Source organism: Pteropus alecto, unplaced genomic scaffold (assembly GCF_000325575.1).
Source record: "Pteropus alecto unplaced genomic scaffold, ASM32557v1 scaffold66, whole genome shotgun sequence".
Lineage (NCBI taxonomy): Eukaryota > Metazoa > Chordata > Mammalia > Chiroptera > Pteropodidae > Pteropus > Pteropus alecto.
The window spans coordinates 81,976-89,592 of NW_006438869.1; the positions used below are offsets into that span (position 1 = coordinate 81,976).

Below are 7,617 nucleotides of genomic sequence, written 5' to 3' on the forward strand. Positions count from 1 at the left end.
CCTAACGCCCTTCGAAGTGATGAACACACACAGGGACAGTTACACGCAAGGGCCCTTGGTTAACCTGGGTGGTGGCTCCTGTTCTCGCCGACACCGAGACGAGCCGCAAGGCTAAGGCACCCGGCTCCCTCTCCCCTGAGCACCCCACCTGCCGACGCGGCTACACCTCAGCCCGCCTGACCGCAGGGACCCCCAGAGTCTCCGCGGCGGCTGGGGGGTCACCTCGTTTCTCACCAGGGCAGGCCCAGAGCCCTCCGGCCTCCGCCACTGTCGAGAGAGCGCAGGGTCCTCTGCGTCGTCCTGGCCCCATCGCCACGAAGCTTCCTCGTCTGGAGCAACAGGACCCACGGCCAGTCTTAGTCCAAAGAGCACAGGGGACAAGGGAAAAACAACCACCACGAAAGGGTAACGGGCAGAAGAATGCGAACTCCGTCATTTCAGAAGTGTTAGCCCCGAACCGCGGGTGGCAGCGCGATCACGCGCCGGTCTGCAGGCCCGGGCCAGCCAGGGCGTTTGCGGGCAGCGGCGGGTCCTCTAGCGGGGTCCAGCGGCTCTGAGCTGGGGAGGAACCGCGTCAGGGCAGTGAGCTGCCCTGTGATATTGCCACGCGCCATTTCTAGAGTCCTATTCTTTCGTTGGTGGCTCTCCTTTGGACTGAATCACAAGAGCTAAAAATACATGTTTACGTTTATTTTTGTTTTCTAAGACATGATCCTTTCACGCTGCTCTCAAGCACCAGCATTTGGCAGAGGCTTTTTTTGTATTTATGGGAGTGTCTGCCCGTGAAATCCCACGTTCCGGGTCCAGCTGGCTTCACGTTTTCACACACCACCTCTTACCTGCTGCTACCCCCATGCAGTAAAACATTCTGGGAAGTTCCAGGACCCACACTGTCTGAATGTTTGTCTATTGTACAACTTTCCCCAATCCCAATTTCTATAAAACTTTAAAAAATGTGAAGCAGTGAAAAATCAAACTGAAATCTCAAACGAGGAAACGTATACCCTGGTCATAACACACGTTTCCCTGGCAACGGTTCCTCTCACGGTACTGAGCATCCTGACACATGATCTCGGCCTCCATTCTCTGGAGGGAAGTTCAGAGGTCGGATTCTAGTTGTTTTGACCCCTTACAGATTCCATCATCATCTCTTTTGACAAAAGAAAAATAGATTAGCAACAACCAACACACTCAAAAGGACTTGTTCTTCAAACACTCTTCTTTTTCTCATTATCTCGAAATCAGAGAGCCCAAGTTAATTAACATCCTTGATTACTGACCACAAAAAGTCTACTTTTTCCATAATTCTTGAACAAATTGAAGTACCTCAGGTTTGTTTCATAATACACAACAACAGTGAGAACTTTATCTTAGATGTACAGAGGCCTTTATTCATAAGAGCTGTAAGACCAGGACATGTTTCAGCAGGTCTCTCAGCAATAACAGCAACGACAATTTTGTTGAACACTTGGTGGGTGGCCAGGCCTTTTGTTACGTGCTTCGTTTGCATTAATACGATCGATAGTGAAAATAATCTTACTATATAGGTGCTCTTACTATCTGCATTTACAGATGAGTGAGGCCCAGAGGAGTGAACAGCCCCAAGGTCACCAGCCAGTCACCCAGCCCAAGGTCACCCGGCCCAGTACCGCCTCCCGCCATCGGGGTTTCCAGGTCCTTGAAAAGGACACCGATGCCCAGCCATCTTAGCCAACTCTGCCCTTCCCTTATCCAGCCCAAACCACAGGCTGAGCCGTACAGAGGTGGCACGTCACAGAGCTGACGGAGCGCATCCTTCAGGGGCACTCACTTGCATACAGTCATGTAGTTTTCTAAAATGTGGTCAATAATTTGAGTGCAGTGAAAACTCTTTTCTCTTTTACTCTGTTTCCCTCTCTCCCCATCACATTTCCCTTCCTGTGAAGTGATGTTGGAGTGGCTGCACGCATTCTGGAAAGTTCAGTGGGGAAGCCGAAGAGGGAATACATTTAGTTTGGGCTTAGAGAAATGTGTGTGTGTGACTTGCAGTCACATCCGTGTATAGCGATGTTATTGTAGGTATCTTATTGTCAATATGGGAGCGCTTTACCTCCCTCTGTCACGTCATCCATGTGGTGACAAGATGCGGTATTGGAGGGGGGTGGCCCTGCAGAGCACGGCCCCTAACGTCTGGGCGTGGTAGAGAAGTTTAGAAACACAGATCCACAAGCTGATCTATGTAGGTGATTATCCTAATTTCTCAGCTTACACATAATTGGAAGTCGATAGAAGTATTCCAAAGAGCCTAACATTTTACATGTGACTAGATATAACAAGGTGTTATTGATAAAGAGAAATCCATCTTGAATAACAATTGTTTTCTCTTCTCACGATAGAAAAATATATTATAAAAATGTTACCATATAATGAGTCAAAGTGTATGCAAACAAGAAGTCTGGGGGAGAAATTATAGATGCACGTCTGGCAGTTAATTAACACAAGCGTTCCGTTATTTTTCTTGAATGTATTAGATATGCAGTTTCTATCAGATTTTTAAATCTGAAGTTCGCAGTTGTGTGCACATGAATTCACTCTCTGAATGCTTGGTCATGGCTGCCCATTTGTCTTCCTGGCGAGGATTTTCCTGGCACCATGTTGTTGTCAGCACTGAATTCTTCTCTCAAGGAAGGGTGAGCCCTGGCCTCCAGGGGACCTCCGGTCTCAGAAGTGGGCACGAAGAGATCCTGTGACTGCACCTATTAGCAGGTAACAGGAAGTGACACAGCAGTTGGGAGGGGGACGAGAGGGAGGAAATCGAACGGTAAGAGAACTGTGGACAGGCATCAGCACAGCACCAGAGTGTCGTGATGGCCCATGACGCCACCACGGTGACGAACAGCTGACCCTCTGGCAAAGGCCGTCATTAAGTCTGAAACACCATAGTTTGGCAAAGTTTTCTCTGTGTTCTGCGGGGAGACTCATCTTCAAACTAGGGGTGACCTCTTGCCGTTCCCGTAGATCGTATGAGAAACCGTTTTACAAAGGGTCGCTTCATGCCCCGTCTTACGCCGTCAGCAGCTCGTCGTAAGCGCTCTGTGCCACCCAGAACTACCGACGGTTTATCAAACGTGATCTTATTCCTTGCAGTTATGACCCTGGCTGTGACTGCAGGGGTGAGAGCGCCAAATACTTCCAAGGAAAACACATGCCAAAGTGACCGATGAGAGAAAAGCCATTTCGGACATTGTTTTTTGTTTGATCTCTATAAACAAACCACTCTAACAAAATGAACCAAGTATAAACCAAGTCGAAGTCCAGAAAAATAATACTGGATATGACAAGTAATTCTGGATATTATTTTAAGGACATTACATTAAATATCTACAGTTGTGCAATCACTACATGCAATCATTTCTGCTATTCTTTACACGCTGGGCTCAAGGAGACACTTTAAATGGAGATTTATATTATATATTTCAAATAGGTCCAGAAGGATATTTTAAATCATATTTCAATTTAATTTTAAGAACATATGGAGATTATAAAAAGGAGTTAGATACATGAGCAATGTGTGAGAATGTGTAAATATTGGACTATATCACTATAAATACAGAGAATCAGAAAAAAAGAAATTCCAAGAAAGGAACAGTTATTTATTCCACTCCCTTTCTAAATTACCAGCCAAATGTAAGTTCTTCATGGAATGCTTTAAAATTTTAATATTTCAAGATACTCAGAATCCCAGTTGACTTGGTCTGGGGTGGGGTTGGGGTGATGTTATTTTAAAAGAACTCCCCAGAAAATACTAATGTGCAGCTGGAGCTAATCACCTCCTGGATTGTCGGCCTGCTTGAGAGTAGTTTTTCTGGGCCAGGCATCGTCCAGCTGTGTTCATGCTGAGCGACAGACAGGGGTCCATGCCGGAGAAAACTTGCTTTATGCAGAGAAGAATGGACTATAGTGCGCCGGAGTGAGGATGAGCATCATATAGCTTAACGGACCCATCAGCAGGACCTGATACCAACTTCTTGTAAATTAAAATCCTGATGGGCCTTCCTTGTCACACACTTCTTATTGTCCACAGAAATTTCTGAAAGCTCTTTACTGCTTCACAGAGTCAGGAAGCTGGCTGGCCCTGCCTTCCCCGCCACTCAAAGGCTTCAGGATCTGACTGGAAAGGTGTGACAGGTTTCACCCAGGAGGTCATCCATCTCACTTTGCTGAAACGCTGTCCTTCGGGTAGTGACTGTGCCTTAGCGCACCCGGGGTCATGGGGGGACTTCGAGGTCATCCAAAGAAAAATGCCACTAAATGGTTTCCTAAACGGTAGGATTTATTTCAATGCTCACATACAATTAAATGAGACAAACTATTTACATAAAACATAAGTACAAAAAATATAATACAATTTATACTGTACAGAATCAGGATTCTCTTATTTTGCCCCAGATAGAGGGGAGGAGGGGGTTCCTGTGAAAGGAAGTTTGCTGCATCAGTGGCAGTTCTTAAAACCATTCCTCATGAATCTGTTTATTTATTTATTTTAAAAAGATGAATCGGTTCGGGATATAGAAATTGGCAATTCGCCCAGAGCAGTGAATGAGCATGGCACTTTTACTTCTATAATAGCAGCTCATTTTATCTCATAAATATGTTTGTTTTCCTCAGGGTTGAGGCTGGGAGCAGGTGCCAGTCAGTGTCCGTCGACTGGTCAGGTAACGCCCTGCCCCCACTTCCTTCTCTGAACTTCCGCAATGGTTCCAATGTCACGGGCAACGAGCGCCCGGCCGCGGCGGCCACGACTGGTGTCTTCAACTCATTTTTGAAAACGAAATATCTGTCAGGTATCATTAAACCGCTTTTTTAGACATAGACCTGGACACCTCTCGAGGGAGCATTTCAGACCAGTGAATTGATGGACAAAAAAGATAAAAGCGAAGACCACTGGAAATTCGCATTTCACATTCTAACATTTCAAGGGAAACCTTGAACATTGAATGTAAGGACTCAAAATACGTGTGGTGCACCCAACGGCCCAATCAGAAAATACTCGGCCATCCACAAATATTCCAGGAGGCCAAACAAAGCTCCATTTTCTTACTCAGATGAAGGGGAAGGTGATGCTGTCTCATTCCAGAAAACCTCCATTATGATTAATACATATGGCCTTTAAAAAATTAATTTAAGGGCAGTAACTTTCTGCAAGTTTACCAAGGGCTGAAGTGGGATTCAGAGAAGGTTCGATGAGAAAAATGAAACAATCCCAGGTAAGTTTATTTTGTATCACAAAACAGCAACAGCAAATTAACACAGAATGAGGCGTTTAACATTTCATAACATTTTCAAAAGTCACGTCAAGTGGCATAACACATACGTTTTGTTACACACTTTTGAATAATCCTACATTGGACCAAGTCTGTGCGTTTCCTTACCGATGATGTGTTACTTTTGGTGGTGAATGCACGTGCTTGGGTTAAAGGTTCGTACTGTGCTTTGTTTCAAAGGGCAGAAGTTCAAGTTTGATTTTGGCCAACAGTCACGGTACAGGGGAAAAACAATCAACTTCAGCAGAGAAAAGTTAACTTTCTTAACCTAAATCAAGAGTGACAACTTTGTGAACTTGTGAAGCAGTTTTCTGACTTAAAGAAACAACCAGTAGAGAATATTCTAGGTGGTTCTCTTCCACTCACCTTATCTGTGGCAGCTGTCACCAGCCTGTGTCTGATTTTCCTGTATCTATAGACTTGCCTGAAAAGGGACAGTAACAAAAACCTGTAACTTCCACAGGCATCACACCGATATTCCTACACAGAGCAAATGCTAAGATGTTTTTGGGAGGATGTAAGATTAAAGTGATGTCAGCTTCTGAAAAGTGGAGGCTGGGCTCACCTAAATTCTGAACACACCATTGTACCTACTCCGTGTCACACCCCCAGTAGGGATGAAAATCACATCTGAAGATGACGTGCTTCTTAGTTATTTTCCATTCCTGAGTTCAAAGAGACATAAAAGGAGGATTTTCTTCAGAGAATAGCCAATCAACCCTCTGCTTTGAATTGGAACCAATACTCTCCAAATGGAACACTAAATCGACATCTTAAAAAGGCACTGGCGACTTTTTATAGGAAATTAAACTATGTGAACTTAGAGGGCGGGCCAAGAACGCTCTCTCCTTAGCAACGTGACAGGACAGTTTGAATTTTTCCAGAACCTGGATTTACCTAACGTGATGAATTAGATTGGTAAATCAGATGAATTTACCATTCATCTAATATTTGGACCCTCGGCATTACATGGCCAAGAAGCTGAGAAAAAACAGGAGCATGTCTGAAAAACTGGCCTCATCTTTCTTAATATGGTGGAATGAATTTTCTTTTGCGCCAAATAAAATTGTTCGTTTAAGAAATGACATAGAGCGGTTTTCTATCTCTACGTTTCTCCTTTGAGGTCTTACAGTGTCCTTGATTAGTTACTGTCATCATGCAAACAAAGTACCACGTTTGTTGAATGAGAATTGCTCCTGACCCTGGTCACGAGCAATAGGCTTGATTGCTTTCTGTGGCAGAACTAACGTGATCTTTTGAAAATTCTTTGCGAGACAGTTTTCACTAGGAAGGGCACACTTTGTGTCAGGTTCTGAATTTGGTTTTGATGATGCTCTGAGTCCCTTTGCAGAGTGGACTGCATTTTCAAAAGAGAACAGGTCTCCATTGCTGATGTTTCTGGAACATGTACCACATTTTTGACAATGCTACATGTGGCCATTCAATAAAACTGATTCATCTGCTAAAAAAAATGTATGACCCATCTTTAATACAAGTCCTTAGAAATTTTGTGTTCTTCTCCTTCGTGTAAAATGTGGGTGCCCTGCGGGGTTGACAGCTGATGGCTCATCTCGCTTGGAGAAAGGGCCCTCAACAACACTGGGAACCAGTTCTAAAAAATTTAAATGTGAGACTAAAGCCAGTTCCTCATGAAAGCCAGCCAAGCAGCAACTGTATCTAGAAATAACCCTAAAAATTAACCTGTGATTAATGTCATTTGACATAGGTTCCTTTAGTGGGATTAAATGGCTTGGTGTAGCTTAAAAGTATTAATTTCTAATTGTGCTTCTTGTAGGAAGAGAAAAAAAGGAGAGAATGAAAGAGTCACACAGAAATGAAAAATGTCACAAGTGTCCCAGGAATCCCAAGCATCCCACCTAAAGGAGAGCTGCTGTGTGAAGGAGGGCCCCATGCAGTGGGACCCCCATGAAAACCCCCACGGGGGGCTCGTGCAACCACCGGGGGAGTGGGGGTGAGGCGTGGACACGTGGGCAGCAGCAGCACAGTGGTGGAAAACCAAAGTCTGTCCATAGCTGCTTAAAATACTTTGATCATAGCTAAAATGATTGTAAACCAATTGAAACCTGTTAAGTAAGAGGATGAGAGAGAGAGAGAGAGAGAGAGAGGAGAGAGGAGAGAGAGGGAGGGAGAGAGTGAGAGAGAGAGAGAGGGAGAGAGAGAAAAGAAGAAGAAGAAGAAGGTGACCACGGTTCCCTTGCCCCAGAGATCAAAGTTATCACATTGTGACAACTACACTAAGACCTCGGGCAAGAACCAGTGCCCGGCTAAGGCCTCAGGTCCACCTCAGGTCACA

The 7,617-nt window shown here is 44.7% G+C and overlaps 1 long non-coding RNA gene across 1 annotated transcript in view; it reads right to left on the reverse strand.

The window, feature by feature from the left end:
• Positions 1 to 4,291: 4,291 nt before the first annotated feature.
• The window catches only part of LOC107195924, a 5,371-nt gene continuing 2,045 nt past the window's right edge, over positions 4,292 to 7,617 (reverse strand). Inside the window, exon 2 of the long non-coding RNA XR_001517232.2 lies at positions 4,292 to 7,387. This is a non-coding gene — a long non-coding RNA (uncharacterized LOC107195924). The remainder of the gene's footprint in view (positions 7,388 to 7,617) is intronic.